This window comes from Saccostrea cucullata, unplaced genomic scaffold, assembly GCF_032062105.1.
Source record: "Saccostrea cucullata isolate Sc308-1 unplaced genomic scaffold, CSIRO_AGI_Scuc_v1 ctg1254, whole genome shotgun sequence".
Classification (NCBI taxonomy): Eukaryota; Metazoa; Mollusca; class Bivalvia; order Ostreida; family Ostreidae; genus Saccostrea; species Saccostrea cuccullata.
The window spans coordinates 52793-69751 of NW_026919580.1; the positions used below are offsets into that span (position 1 = coordinate 52793).

Consider the following 16959-nt stretch of genomic DNA (forward strand, 5'->3'; position numbering starts at 1 on the left):
TACCCAGGAGCAGAGAAGAAGATTTTCAAAGAAATAATGCATTTTAACTATATACTTATTTAGCCCCGCCCTAGCACTAAAGCCCCTGACCCCAGGGCCATGAATTTCACAATTTTGGTAGAGGACTCAATGCTGATTACAATCATGCAAATAGTTTGACTGCTTGATGTCCAGTGGTAAAGAAGAAGATTTTTAAAGATTGCATTAATTTTAGTGGTTTTGGCCCCACCCCTCAGGCCCCAGGAGGGCAGGGATCATGAAATTCACAATTTTTGTTCCCCTTTACCCATAGATGCTTTGTGCCAAATTTGGTTGAAATTGGTTCAGTGGTTGCAGAGTAGAAGCTGAAAATGTTCAAATGTTAACACACGACACACGACGGACGACGACGGACGAAAACAGATAGCAATAGGTCACCTGAGTTTACTCAGGTGACCTAAAAACCAATGCACAAAGAAAAAAAAATATAGTCATATACGGAGTAAATCTGCATTCGCTACACACCTCTATCTACAAAGCGTACACAACAATGTTTACAAGGAATTTTTAAGTTGTTGGTGGTACTTCTTTATCGTCTCTTTACATACCATGATCAATAACATACTTTGTTGATATTCACAGTACTAAATAAATCCTTCGTAACAGTTTCCAGTATTCCAAAATGACACAGAAGTCAAAATACTCCAAAAAGCTTGCTATTGGTTTACACCAGCGACAATAGTAAGTTGGACAATGTTTTCCACATTTTTTGATTCATTTGAGTACGCTACTCTGAAAGAATTTGACAGAAGAAAAATCTTCAATGTTTTCCACATTATCAACAGTGAGGTGATTAACAATACACATTGTAAGTAATGTTGAAAAGAAAATTGATAGCTTTACTTTCTGGTATCCATAAGAGAAGCAGAGAGTACCATTCATGGATTTTTGTAAAGTTTCTTTTGCAATTTTCATTTTGCACGATGGGCATCTGATGAATTTGGAATCATCATGTGGCAGGACAACTTGTCCCTTACACATTTCACACGAAAAGTGCATCACTAAACCCACTTTGGTTATTTTTCCTTCCTTTTCAATGAGATCATTATTTTCAGGTGCCTGTAAACAATTTACCAAATCATCAATGCTTGAAGCTTTCGTAGCCGTAATAGTTTTTACATTTTGGAACGGACGGGTTGAGAGTTGATACAATCTGTAACTTTTGCCAATTTCTAGCATCGTCACCATGTCATCCCAAAGTGTTAATTTCATTGTTGCAGAGCTATCTCCAACTATCACATTTTGCTTTTGAATTGGAAGTTCTCTGACTATTTGTACTGGTACTGGTATTGCCGACAGTATCTTGACTTCAACAGCAACCTAATCAAAGCATAATGATAATAATTCATTAAAACGCAACATTTTCATCTATGTACGACTTGTTTCATACCAACTATAGCCGTATTCCGCCATATTTCTTTCAGGTACATGTACCATGTCTTATTGTAACGATGTATCACATCGGAATGCACTCGTTACACTTGAATGATTTTTTGTGAATGCGGGGCCCTTTGAGTAGCCACCATCTCAATGATATCTAGTTGCCCTCAAATTATGAGATAAAAGAATTTAGAATCCCTACACAATTCAAGAATTTTCAATTCAATTAGGGAGGGGTAAAACATACGAGTCTGTCAAAAGAAGGTTCTATTGGCCTGGCTTGTCAAATGATGTTAAATTATGGTGTCATTCATGTGATCTTTGTGCAAGTAGAAAGCCAGGTCCAGGGTTTGGAAAATTTCCACTTCAGTCTTCTCTACTTCAATCTACAAAACCATTAGACCGAATTGCAATGGATATTTTAGGGAGTTTACCAACAACCAATAATGGAACTGAGTATATCATTGTTTTAGGTGACTATTTTTCAAAATGGAAAGAAACATACGCTGTGTCTGATCATATCGCCCTTACAGTTGCTGAAAATTTGCTACTGAATTTATCTCACGTTTTGGTGTTCCAAATCAAATACTGAAACTGATCAGGGGAGAGAATTCGAAAGTGAATTATTTTCTGAACTTTGTAAACTTTTAGGCATAGAGAAAACTAGAACCACTTCATAAAGACCACAACCTGATGGCCTCGTTGAGTGTTTTAATAAAACTCTGATCGCCATGTTGTCTGCATTTGTCAATGAAAATAAAGATTTTTGGGATGACCATTTAACGCTTCCTCATGATGGCCTATCGTGCAACCCCTCGCATAAGTACAAAGTGTACTCCAAACTTGCTCATGTTGGGTCGGCAAATTTCATGCCCATTAGATATCATGGCTGTGATACCACCAGCAAATCCTGGGAAACTGTGCCCTTCAATGTATGAAAAATGGTCAGAATTAACAATGAACAATGCGTTTAAGCAATAAGCAATACATGTCCCCTACCGGGTATTTACTAGCTATATCAAACAAGCATTCTGAGAGTATTGCATAAGCAATACACACCGTTCACGGTAGCTCAGTCGGTAGAGCGCTCGCTCCGTGATCGGGAGGTCGTGAGTTCGCATCTCGGCCGCGACCGACCTAGTCGTTAAAATGGGTAGCAACTGTTCCTTCGCCATGCGCTCGGCACTTTGAAGTGAAAGTTGCGGGTCCTTCGGATGAGACTTAAAAACCGAGGCCCCGTGTCAGCGGCAGGCGCTGGCACGATAAAGATCCCTCACTGCTCAAAGGCCCTGAGTGCCGAGTAAAGGTCAAAATTTGAAGCCCTTCACCGGCATACGGTGACGTCTTCATATGAGTGAAAAATTCTCGAGAGGGACGTTAAACAATATACAATCAATCAATCAATCATAAGCAATACATGTCCCCTACCGGGTTCCCCTTTTTCTTTAGGATGTCATTTTATAATATGCAAAAGTCATGTCCAAGGTAAAACTGAAAGATTTTCAAGTTGTTAATGCCTTAAAACCAATAAAATAATCCACATTAAGACGAAAATTCAACTGACTCATTTATCCGCCGTCTTTTCCTTGCTTCATATTTTGTCAACAATCGGAAGTAAGCGCAGTTCGAACCCGATCTTAATTAAGCGATTCTGTCAAAAATCAATGAAGCGAAGTGAAATTCAAACTTGATCTGTAACTCATTAAGATACACCCACATACCCAAAATTCAGCTCAATATCTGCAAGCGTTTAGAAAAAAAAGTGTGGAAAACCAAGTGGGACAGACTAACGGGGACGGACAGACAGACGGAAGGACGCAGAGGAAACCTATAGTCCCCCCGGTTTCACCGGTAGGGGACTAGTAAATAAGGTCAAGTTTGGACGGGTCCATATCTCATTATTCAGAAAATGATTTTGCTGTTCTTGATAAAAAGATTAAAAAAAAAAATCTTCCTATACTATCACGAATCATTGCTTTGAAGCACTTGAGAAGATGATCTTTAGAATGATTTTCGATTTTTCCTATATATTCTAATGTAAAACTTTGATCGGCCATTTTGGCCCCACCCTACCCCCGGGGTCATGATTTGAACAAACGTGAATCTACACTATATATGAATGCTTCCACACGAGTTTCATCTTTCCTGGCCCAGTGGTTCTTGAGATGAGGATTTTAAAAGATTTCCCCTGTATACTCCTATGTAAAACTCTGATCGGCCATTGTGAACCCACCCTACTCCCGGGGTCACAATTTGAAAAAAAAAAATCTGAATCTACGCTATATGAGGGTGCTTCCACACGAGTATCATCGTTCCTGATCCAGTGGTTCCTGAGATAGAGATTTTTTGAAAATTCCATTAATTTTTCAATAATTCATAATTTTCTCCCCTTGGTAGAGGGCGTGACCCTTTATTTGAACAAACTTGAATCCCCTTCATCTAAGGATACTTTGTGCGAAGTTTGGTTGAAATAAGCCCAGTGGTTCTTGAGAAGAAGTCGAAAATGAGAAAAGTTAACAACAACAACAGACAACGTACAAATTTTGATCAGAAAATCAAACGAAGTTGGGGAACATATTGTTTTTACGCTGTTCCTTCTTATTATTTTTATGTCGCCCCGAACGAAGTCGGGGACGACATATTGATATTGTACGCATGAGGTCGTTCAGTTCCAATATGTCTACCGTTGCCATGGAAACCTGTAAAAAGCGACGAATTCTGTCCGAGAGTGTTCTCTCTGGTCCCTTAAACGTTCGTCATGAAACTCTTTTTATTTTAATGATTAGTATCTGTAGTTGTGCGCTTTGCATTTAAGATTTTCAAATAATCAATTATTGCCATGGAAACCAGGGGAATGTTAAAGTTCTTTAATTTCGATTTTCTCAATAACTACTCAAGCAATCGTTTTGAAAGGTTCAATGTTAATTCCTTGCAATGTGTCAAAGTGATTTTTACTTTTAAAATAATTGTAATGAGTCGCTCACAGTTGCCATAGAAACGAAACAGAAAAAAGGTTAAGATGTACACATGTGTTCTCCAAGGTCTAGGTCAAAGTTCTTCGTGTCCATAAAAAGTTCTTTTCACAAGGATTACATATTTGAAATACGAAAGCCCTAGCCCTTACCGTTCAAACGTAAGGTACTATGTTCAAGACGACCCCCCCCCCTCTTTGAAGCGCACTGCCAGTTAACATACACATCTCTAACATATACTACTTACAAGTAACGTTTTAAAAGTTTCATTTATAAAATTCAGTTCTCCTGATGAGATTTCATAGTTTGCCAACCTTCATTGTTCTTCTGTCTTGTCTCTAGATTTTATAATTATTTTATTTTATCTATATATAAAATAACGATTGTCAACTGCATTTATTTTACGTTTTTCTCCTACGTTTGATATCTTCCTGTACTTCGCACATCCTGGTCACGGCACCAAATCTGGTTTTGTGAAGCAATGAGAAGAACTAATTCTTTTTTTAAGTTTATTTAACAGTTTCGAATTAGCAGAATAAAACAAACGTGAATCGTATAGTGGTGATAAGCAAAGAAGTATGATTGTTAAATAGTCCGTGATCGTATAGCGTCTCTCGATCCCTCCTAGAACGTTGCTCCGTAGAACCCCGATGACGGCGAGAGAGAGTGAGCTCGAACTAAGACTATATCGAAGTCCGCCGTAGATAGTATATATAATGTACAATACATAATAGTCATTTGCATATACGATAAACAAGTTATTCAATAAATTGGTCTTAATCCTGGAATTTTGACAAAACAATTTATAATCTTAACATAAGTTTCTGTAAACTGGTAGTCAGTGTCCTTGTATTAGGCAAAAGTAAGTATAACTTTAATATAAACTTTAATAATGTTCAGTTATTGTTCCTGGATTGATGTCCGTAGATAGATAAACATCCTGGTATGTTATTTAGTCCTTAATCCGATTAACTTGTTTGTTTACTTCTAAGGAAAAGTCTTATACTTCTGTATCCTTCTTGAATTAGGGGTCAGTGCACTCTATCATGAGTACATTTATTAAGCTAATTTTATTTTCTTGATTAAAATAAGTGTCTCATGGCCCATAGGTTTACAAACTACTCACTGTAGATCGTCACCTGACTGGTAGATATTACCCCGAGGGTATAATTATCACATCTGACCTGTACAAAATGGCAACATTCAGGGTCAAACTATCCTTATCTTGATTAAATAATAAGAAACACAAAAAGATGTTTAATCAAATGGACCGATACACAAAGGGCTTAATTTCTCGTGTGAAGCATGTACTAAGTATGTTGTTAAACTTTTCCCTGGCCATTCGATTTGGTCCCTCGCTTCGCTCGGCACCAAATCTCATGGTACTCGGGAAAAGTTTACCAACATATACTTACAAACATCATTCAACAATTAAATTTCTGGTGGGTATCCATCCCTCAGGGACCGTGACATATATTTCTAAAGCTTATCCTAGAAAATCGTCTGACAAACAAATTACTCAAGAGAGTCAGGATCTTCTGGACTCCCTGGAGCCAGGTCAGAAAGTTATGGTTGACAGAGGATTCACCATTGAAGAGGACATCCCGTACGGCGTCAAGTTAGTAATCCCATCCTTCAAAGGTTCAAACCGACAACAGATTACTGCAAATGAATTAGCTAAGTCAAAGGTTATTTCAAGGGCCCGAGTTCACGTGGAAAGATGTATGCGGAGGATCAATTTTTTTAATCAATCTTAAGACAAGAACTCAAACTCTCACAAGTTGATGTTTATGAGCAAATATTCAAAACATGTGCTTATCTTGTGAATTTTCAATATCCGTACTTAAAGTCTGATGATATTAAAAGTACCGTATAGCGGGTTTTCTTGGCGGGTGTAAAATTTGGCGTTTTGTCTACTCAAAGGTATGCCAATAATTTTGGCGTATTTTATTTTAGCGGACAAAGGGTTTCAACCCCTTGCAAATGGACACTTAGAAAGTACAGACTATTTTAGCGATTAAAATTTTAGCGGACCATCATCAAAACGCCAAAATTAGCACCCCGCTAAAATAACCCGCTATACGGTATTACTTCAAGCTGTTAATCTGAGGCACTTGACAATCCATACTTGTATTTTTCTCTTAAAAAACAATAACCTTATAGTATATTGTTAATAGTTATGGATTTGGTTTTATCATTTTTTCTTAAGAGAAATGTGCAGAATGTGGAGGAGATCGGGAGCTTCTGATTGAAATTTGGACACCCATTTTACACCTTACTCAGAATGCCCACTGAATGTGGCTGTCCTCCGCTTTCTTTTAAAAGATACGCAAAGGCTTCAAAGCACTAAAAAAAATTGTAATGGACAAACGAATATTTGTCAACCTTTTTTAAATGAAAAAAACAACAACAATTGAAAGTGTATAATTATATATCTACATTTGCAAATGTTTTCCTTTATATAACACTACTGAAAGCAATACGTATCTATAACTGTATAAATACAGGTACGGGGTCAAGAGGTCATAAATGTGCGTATGGACAAACGTTTGACGTAATTTCTCAGTGACGTCATGAAGGGTTGACACGCGTTTAGTGGATTACATACATGCCGTTGGGTTTGAAAAATAAATCATTTCACATGTTCAAAGTCACAATCTTGCAAATATAAAGTATGAATAAGTCACAAATGTAAATATAAGTAATAAGGTATCATTTTAAAACATCTATTGGGCTATAAATACGGGTGGGTACAAGATTAAATTCATCATAAAGCTTCGGGCTTTATGGAATTTAATCTCGTGACCCACCCGTATTTATTCCCCGATAGATGTTTTAAAATGATACCTTATTTCTTAAGGAGATACATGTACCAAAATAATATTCTTTTTAGGTCACCTGAGTCACTCAGGTGACCTATTGCTATCTGTTTTCGTCCGTCGTCGTACGTCGTTCGTCGTCAATCGGTCGTAAACTTTTGAACATTTTCAGCTTCTTCTCTGCAACCACTGAACCAATTTCAACCAAATTTGGTACAAAGCATCTATGGGTGAAGGGGAACAAAAATTGTGAATTTCATGATCCCTGCCCCCCTGGGGCCTGGGGGGTGGGGCCAAAACCACTTAAATTAATGCAATCTTTAAAAATCTTCTTCTTTACTCCTGGACATCAAGCAGTCAAACTGTTTGCATGATTGTAATCAGCACTGAATCCTCTACCAAAATTGTGAAATTCATGGCCCTGGGGTCAGGGGTTCTTGTGCTAGGGTAGGGCTAAATAAGTATATAGTGAAAATGCATTATTTCTTTGAAAATCTTCTTCTCTGCTCCTGGGTATTAAATAAACTAACTAAGTACATAGTTATAATGAGCAAGAGTGCCTCTACCAAAATTGTGAATTTTATGGCCCCAGGGTCAGGGGTTCTGGTGTTAGGGCGGGGCTCTGTTGATTATATAGTAAAAATACATGAAATCTTTGAAAATCTTCTTCTCTGCTCCTAGGTATTAAATAAATTAACTAAGTGCATAGTTATGATGAGCAAGAGTGCCTCTACCAAAATTGTGAATTTTATGGCCCCGAGGTCAGGGGTTCTGGTGTTAGGGCGGGGCTCTATTGATCATAAAGTGAAAATACATTTATTCTTTTAGAATATTCTTCTCTGCTTCTGGGTATTATATAAACTAACTAAGTACATAGTTATGATGAGCAAGAGTGCCTCTACCAAATTGTGAATTTTATGGCCCCAGGGTTAGGGGTTCTGGTGTTAGGGCGGGGCTCTGTTGATTATATAGTGAAAATACACGAATTCTTTGAAAATCTTCTTCTCTGCTCCTAGGTATTAAATAAACTTACTAAGTACATAGATATGATGAGCAAGAATGCCTCTACCAAAATTGTGAATTTTATGGCCCCAGGGTCAGGGGTCTGGTGTTAGGGCGGGGCTCTTTTGATTATATAGTGAAAATACACAAATTCTTTGAAAATCTTCTTCTCTGCTCTTAGGTATTAAATAAACTTACTAAGTACATAGATATGATGAGCAAGAGTGCCTCTACTAAAATTGTGAATTTTATGGCCCCAGGGTCAGGGGTTCTGGTGTTAGGGCGGAGCTCTATTGATTATATAGTGAAAATACATGAATTCTTTGAAAATCTTCTTCTCTGCTCCAAAGTATTAAATAAACTAACTAAGTACATAGTTATGATGAACAAGAATGCCTCTACCAAAATTATAAATTTTTATGGCCCCAGGGTCAGGGGTTCTGGTGTTAGGGAGGGGCTCTATTGATTATATAGTGAAAAAACATTAAATCTTTGAATATTTTCTTCTCTGCTCCTGGGTATTAAGCATATGAACTACCTATATAGTTATGAGCAAGGGTCCTTGTCTTCCAGAATTGTGAATTTCAAGGCCCCAGGGTCAGTAGTACCATAGAGGGGGGTCTGTACTGAAAATAATGAATTGTTTGAAATCTGCTCCTTGGTATTAATCAAATACTTTTGAAAAGCAAGGATGCCTTTTCAAAAATTGTGCAATGTGTGGATCTAGGCCTAAGAGTCAAGGGTTCATGTGTGGTAGCGGCACTACTGATTATTGCTGAATATTACTGATTTGTTGAAATGCATTTTTTGTTCCCCTACCCTGCCTATGGGTATTAAGTAACCAAACTAAGCAACTGCTAAGTGTATAGTTATGATGATCAAAATTGTAAATGCTATAGCATCTGGCTTAAAACATGGATCAAATTCAATCACTGGAAAGTTGTTGCATAATGCTCAGGTGACCTATAAGGCCCGTGGGCCTCTTTTTTACTGAACATGATAGTAAAATTATAAAGACGTGTAAAATAGTTTAGATTTTTAGCGTCTTCTTTCACGATCCTCGATATCCTGGTCTGACCACTGCCAGATTTCCATCTTTGGAATCCGTAGAGTTCCTCGTTACTATGACAAATAAGATTTTATGGTAAGATTTTTGCTAAGACAAATCTTGACTAAGTTTTTGCTAAGATAGGTTTGTGATCCACTTAAGTACGTGATCTTAGCTAAGTCTAAATCTTAAATTTAAGACAAAATTTTTACTTAAATTTAAGACAGTGTTTAGTGTTATGGACAACAATGTAACCACCTCCCGTTTCCCGGAGAAATTAATGCTTGAGAAAAATCCTTTATTCCGGTATGGAAAAAATGGAACTAAACATTTAAATTAACGAAATAAAAACGTCATTACATTTGCTTCCATTAGAAATTAAAAAAAGATACTGTCACGAAAGGTTCAAAATGTTATAGATAGGGTTATTATTTATTTTATTTTAAGAAAAATAAGTAAGGTCAGGGGCCTGTGTGTTTGTTCTTTCCTAAGTAACTTACCAAGAGGCCACAATACTTTTTCTACGCCAGACATTGGCACTCTCCGGAAATATTATTTCCACCTTTGTAATATTGTTATGTGTATTTTCGTCGTTTCCGGCTGCATTATTAAAAGTGCGCGCTTTGTACCATCCACATGTATTGTGAATTCTCACACCTTATACCTCACTCTTATTGGCGTGGTGGCAGCGGTATCTTTCTAACGACTCTAGGTTTTTAGAGAAGTCACATCGGAACGGAGCACCCCGTGGGGATCCGGGTTAGAATAGGTCCTCAGTATCCCCTTGCTTGTCGTAAAAGGCGACTAAATGGGGCGGTCCTTCGGATGAGACCGTATAAACCGAGGCCCCGTGTCACAGCAGGTGTGGCACGAGAAAGATCCCTCCCTGCTCAAAGGCCGTTAGTGCCGAGCATAGCCCTTAATTTGCAGCCCTTCACCGGCAATGATGACGTCAGTGAAATATTCTGGAGCGGGACGTAAAACAGTACTTAATCAATCGGAACGGAGCTGCTCCTGTAGGTATTTGTGAACGGTACAGTGCATATTCTTTTCTCGAGGTTGTGACCCATTTTCCAGTATGGCGAGCACACCACGTGCACCAAAACAGTGGTGCTAAACAGTTAACAAAGACTGAGACAGTAACTTCGTTTGAAAATTGCCGTCAAAATTTGTTGTATACCCTTTCCTTAGACAAAACTTTTGCTCCATTCCTTGTATGAGGAACCTGGTGGGAGAAAATAAAGAGTACACCGTACTGCGGGTTCAGTGATGATGACGATAACATACCCGAAGCAAGAGCAAAAGGTAAATATCTTGGAATTGATGCTAGGCCAAATTGCGAACTATTGCCCTACAATATCTCGTAACACATTGTGAGAAACTCAACATCTATAGATTAAATTTGGCAAACTCTTCGACTTCATTATGGTTTCCAAACGACAGGGGCTCACTTCATAGACTTTGACTCTATTCGTTTTGACCCTAATGAAGGCCCAGAAGACTTATTCCAAAGACTCACAGTTTGTGGAAGATAACTTACTTAGAAAAGACATGGGGATCACACATCACAGTGAAGCCATAAAGGATGAGGAGGAGCTCAGTCTATCACTAGAAAATTTTGTCGTTCTAACCTGGTTAAGGCTTATTCACCCTGGCCTCCCCAAGCTTGTAAAACAAAGATATGGAACAGAGTTGCGGGCTAGAACCCTTGCGTCTATCAAGCCTGAAATTTCGCAGGCTTTGGACCAGCTCGTGGAGGAACTCCGCACGAGTGAAGATGCAAAGTCCATGAGGGCCTCGGTCAGCAGGTTCCAGAAAAAGTCACACACCACCTTGCAAAGTCAACAACAGTCCAGGCAGAAGTCTTGTCCCTTATGTATGACAGCCAGACAAACACTTTCTCAGCAAATGTGCATTTATGCCTTCGCAGGACCGACACTGTATGGCTAAGGCTCGTGCCATAACTGAAATATATGATCAAGACGAGTCAATCGTATGTGACACAGAAGACAGTGACGAGGACCAACAACCTATTGCTACCAATCGTATTCAAGTAAGACAGTCTCCGTATTTTGATGTTTTCCTCGGACACCATCCTGCCAGGGCAACTATCGACAGTGGCCCAACAGAAAATATGATTCGTGCCTCAACTGCTACTTACCTCAGTGCCACAATAAATCGTAGCTCACAGTCAGCCCATCAAGCCGATGGGTTCATCACCTCTCGTAGTATAAGCATAAATTATTTTTTGAAGGACTTGTCGTAGAAAATCTCGACTGTGAATTGTAAGCAGGCATACCATTCATGGAAAACAATGACATTGCTATTCGCCCATGACAGCCAGACAGACCTTTGATGAAGAAAATACTGAAGTGAAGTGCCTGATACCAACACAGAATAGATACGAAATGCTGAGTCAAACAGAAATAGAGAAACCTGACGCAAGCAGGATTAAAACCCAACTTACCTCAGAGTCTGATGATCTACCAGACAGAACCCTTGCGTCTATTAAGCCTCAAATTTCGCAGGCTTTGGACCTGCTCGTGGAGGAACACCGCACGAGTGAAAATACTAAGTCCTCTTATCCATGTGTGAGGTGATTATCGGGACTGACTATACTTACCAATATAGGTTGTCAGATGCTGAAATGCAGAGACATGCAGTGCGACGAGCACATATTGCACGTGCCCCACAAGAATCAACAACAGTATGGCCTGGCGAATTTGTTGAGATTGAGCTACCAACTGACATGGCTCCTACTCATTCTACATTTGCAATAGAACCTCATCAAAGCAGCTACGCAACTCAGGCAGAGGAATGGCCAGAACCGTGTCTTCTTCAAAGTGTGGCTGGAAAATTGCGTGTACCTAATCTCACAGGCACACCACGTGTGCTCAAACGCAACGAACACTTTTGCAAAGTCCGATCTACATCTGTGCATGAAGAAAAGAGCTCTTCAACTTCACCCATAGTAAAACTGACACAACATAGTTCTCAGGTTCAAAATTCTGACCAGGTAAATGTTGACCAAGACAAGCTGCTGCCTGAAGGAATAAGATCCAAATTCAGGGGACTTGTAAACAAGTATGACAGCGTTTTTAACCAACATCTTCTAGGCTATATTGGCGCAGTTGGACCTATAGAAGCCAAGGTAAATATGGGACCCGTACAACCACCCCAAAGGAAGGGAAGAGTCCCTCAGTACTGAGATGACGGCCTTTCAGTATTAAAACTATCCATCAACTACATGAAGTATACATAAGTTCAATTAACTTTATTTGGTCTGTATCGATAGATCCGGAGCATATATATATTATACTCAACAAAAAAAAGAAACGCATATTGTTTTACCCGTCAAAGAAATTTTTAGAATGTACATGAAACAACTATTTTTTATATCAATGGATACCTGTGACCTATTTAAAGGACAACATAGGGTTTTAAAACCCAAGTGTTGAATTATCTCCCTTGATTAAACATGTTTATGAAAGTAATGTTTTTTATGATTTCTTCTAAATCAGTTGTCTATTTTCATTGATATTTTGGATTTAGAGAAACTTTTCACACTTCTATTAAACCCATATTTAACATTTGATTGCAGTGTTGATACTGCAATGCCACGCCCAAACAAAGATGAATACAACCAGGCTAACGATGATACTAAATGGAGCTACGCAACAGGAAGTTGCAACTGTATTTGAAATAAATCAATGGGCTTTGAAACCTTAAAACTAACGTCTGAATACCACTATCTGGCCATCCGCATGTAACCACAACCAGACTCGACCGTCCGCCCCCCCCCCCCCCCTTCATCACCTCATGCCATTTAGAACTTGCTGTAAAACTGCTGCTATAATTGCTGGATGTTAAAATCTGCATAAAAGAGACTGAAATGTGATGGTATTCCTTCACAATATCCGTACATTGGATATCCACTAGCATTGAGACTTTGCACAGTACATATTGTTATGCCTCTTGAATTTGGGGGAAATGAAAATGACATCAACCTGACTTTTCAATTTGCAACATTGATTTTTATCGCAACACACTCTAAAATCACTTAAATAATATAAGGTTTAAACTGAAAACTTAGAATTTTATATTATTTTGATTATGCGTTTCTTTTTTTGTTCAGTATATTTTGTTTTGTCATGTCTTTTTTCAACTTATAACCTCCATCTTAAATTTGAACCATGAGAGATAGAGATTTCCTATTTGGTATGCATACTCCACTAATAATAATAATAATAATAATAATAATGCTTTATTTAAAGAAGGTAACCCGATTAGTACAAAGTACTATTCTTCCCCGGGGCCTTCTACATTTCAAACAATATACATAAAATGGTACAATCAAACATATATACAATGTACATGAAAATGATAAGCTCATTCTATAACTTCATAATCGAATGTAGTATACAAATTAATGAAAATATAAGACAATAAATAAGTCAATATACAAAGTTTAAAAGACATAAATAATATCAATAAAAAGGACATCTATTATAATAAAATTACAGACGTTGGCTAATTATAACTTTTTCCAAATTCTTTCTAAAAACAGGTAAAGATGGCGATAATTTAACATGTAACGGTAGACTATTCCATAAATGTACACCAGAATATTGTAAAGAGTTTGTAAATAAGATTGTTCGATGCTTTGGTAATCGAAGATTATAATTAAATTCTGAACGCAATGTGTATGATTCAGAACTGTGAAAAATAAAAAGATTCTGGATATATTCTGGGCTCATACCATAAAAAGTTTTATATAATAAAATACATTTATGAAACATAACTAGCTCAAAAACATTTAACCATCCTAGTTTTTCAAACAAAGGCTTAGATGGTTGGTCAGGTGCTGCATCAAGAATAATTCTAGCAGCCCGTTTCTGAAGCTTATGAATTCTCTCAATGTTACATTTGGACGTATTACCCCAGACTGTGAGACAATAGTTTATTGTAGGCAAGATGTATGCATTATAGAAAAGTTTTCTTGTACTTAATGGAAGAAATTTCTTAATTTTACGGAGCGTAAATAATTTGTATCTCAGGGATTTACAAACTGCATCAACATGACAATTATACTGAAGAGATTGATCTATCTGAATACCTAGGAGTTTTTCAACTTCAACATTTTCCAAGTTTTTGCCAGAAATTTTTGCATCAAGTACTGGGTTATTTAATCTTGATCTTTTTTGTTGTGTACACATAAGCATGCACTTTGATTTGTCTGTGTTCAGTATCATTTGATTCTGTAAACACCAGTTTTCAATTTCACGTAAATCAGAATTTAAATGTGTTTCAATATTATGTACATTGCTGTTAGGTAAATGCAGAGTTGCATCGTCCGCAAACATATCAATATTAGAGTAATTTACACATAAAGGAAGATCATTTATATACAATAAAAATAGGAGTGGGCCTAAAATGGATCCCTGTGGCACCCCTGCTGTGATAGGTAAAATATCGGAAGAACATGCGCCAATTTTTACACTTTGCTTCCTTTCGTTTAAATATGATTGGAACCACTTGATTGTTAGTGAATCAAAATTATAATGTCGTAATTTCTCTATTAAGATATCATGACTGACTAAATCAAACGCTTTACTAAAATCTAGAAAAGCTATGCCAATTAAATTTCCTTGGTCATTTCATGCAACCAGTTATCGGTAAGTTTGGTTAGTGCTGTTTGGCAAGAGTGGAATTCCCAAAAACCAGACTGTGAGCTCATAATGATCAGGTCAAAAGTTCTCGTAAATTCACGTACTTGATTAGCAATATGCTTTTCAAAAATTTTTGACAAAGTTGGTAGGATAGATATTGGACGGTAATTACTGGGATCACTTTTATCGCCTTTCTTATATATGGGGGTGACTTTAGCATGTTTCAGCTGGGAAGGGAAGATGCCATTAGTAATGCTAGTATTAATGAGATGAGTTATGGGTTTAGAAATTACATTTGCAGAAAGTTTTAAGAGACGAGGACCAATGAAATCTACACCTGCTGATTTATTAATGTCAAGTGAGTGTAGCATAGTGAAGACATCGTCCTGGCTTATAGGAAGTAAGCTAAACACGTTTTCATCATTGAGTTTGGACTTCGTGAATTCTTTTAATTTTTGAGAATTAAAGCTATGATTTTGTGTTTTAGTTAATAAATTGTCAGAAATTCTTGTGAAATGCTCATTAAAAACATTTACGATTAGTTGTAAATCATCAATTTCTGATTCATTGTCTTTAATAAGAGTGGGAGAAATATTTTTTGACTTGGAAGCTAAATGATTAAGATAGCTCCACATTTCTCTAGGATTAGAGCTCTCCTCAATTGCTGATTTGTAGTACATACATTTTGCATTATTAATCAACAGAGTAACTTTATTTCTCCAATGACGAAAATTATCAAAGTCTTTATGTTGATGATAGTAATCTCGTAACTGTCTAGCTTCATTAATTTCTGGTGTGAACCATTTCGGACGAGACTCGGTTTTTACACGTTTAGTTTTTACCGTAGCATGTTTATTGAGAATGGTATTAAACATGCTGTAGAAGTTTTCCAATATATCATTAGGATTTTGCAAATTTGTAAGAACATTAAAATTGGCACTTTGTAAATCAGAGAGAAATTCTTCCTCATTAAAATTCTTAAAATCTCTGTATTGAATTTCAGTGTGTTTTCCCTTACGCTGCATGCTGTTAGATTTACGGGTTGCACAAACAGGGTAATGGTCAGAGATAGCTATGGGTGGTACTTGAATTTCGCAGATGTTATCAGGTTGGGTAGTGTAAAAATGATCAATAAGGGTACATGAGGTGTTAGTTATTCTAGTAGGTATGGTAATTAGTTGAGTAAGTCCAAATTCTTCAAGAGCAGATGTCCAAGATTGAGGGGGGTCTTTCAGCAAATCTACATTAAAATCACCTGTAAGTATGATTTCTTGGTCATCACAGCAGGGGGCACAATTTATCTCTCTTGCTAGGTCTTCCACCCAGCAGGAGGGGGCAGATGGTGGGCGGTATGCAGAACAATAAAGTATAGGTTTTGTGTTCTTTAAATTAATTTCTAACCATATTGTCTCAATGTTACTGATTTCTAAATCTTTTCGACGTTTATAGGATAATTCATTTGAGATATAAATTACTATTCCACCACCTGCCTTATTTTGTCTATCTTTTCTTTCAAGTGCATAGCCATCTATACTCAAATCTGAATCACTAATATGGTCCTGTAAAAAAGTCTCACAAAGCCCCAGCACATCCATAGATCGTTCATTATGTAGAATTAATTTCAGTTCGTCCAATTTTGGTATAAGATGACAAATATTAAAATTTCCAAAACGCAAACCCTTTTTTACAAGACCAAATCCTATGTTCACTGGACTACATTTATTAGCTGTGCTTATAGTTTTGTTTGAATTAAAATTTTCACATGCAAGACTTTTGTTTATCTTATTTTCAGACAAAGATATCTTCGTAGCTTTAAGGGAATTTCTTTTTTTGGAGGTGCATCTTTTACCTGAGGATTTTTAACGTGTTTAACGATGGGGGAATTTTTTACATTGCATATACATAATATTTGGTTACATTCTGAACATACAGTTTGGAGAGGTAAAAAATTATTTTGAAGACTTAAGGAAATACTCTCTGTATATTCGGCCTGACATTCATTGCCCCTATTCTAGTATGGACAAAACTTT

General features: G+C 37.2%; 1 pseudogene; it reads right to left on the reverse strand.

The window, feature by feature from the left end:
• Window positions 1-695: 695 nt before the first annotated feature.
• LOC134233809 (uncharacterized) lies at window positions 696-1476 on the reverse strand (annotated as a pseudogene).
• Between the last annotated feature and the right edge of the window lie 15483 nt (window positions 1477-16959).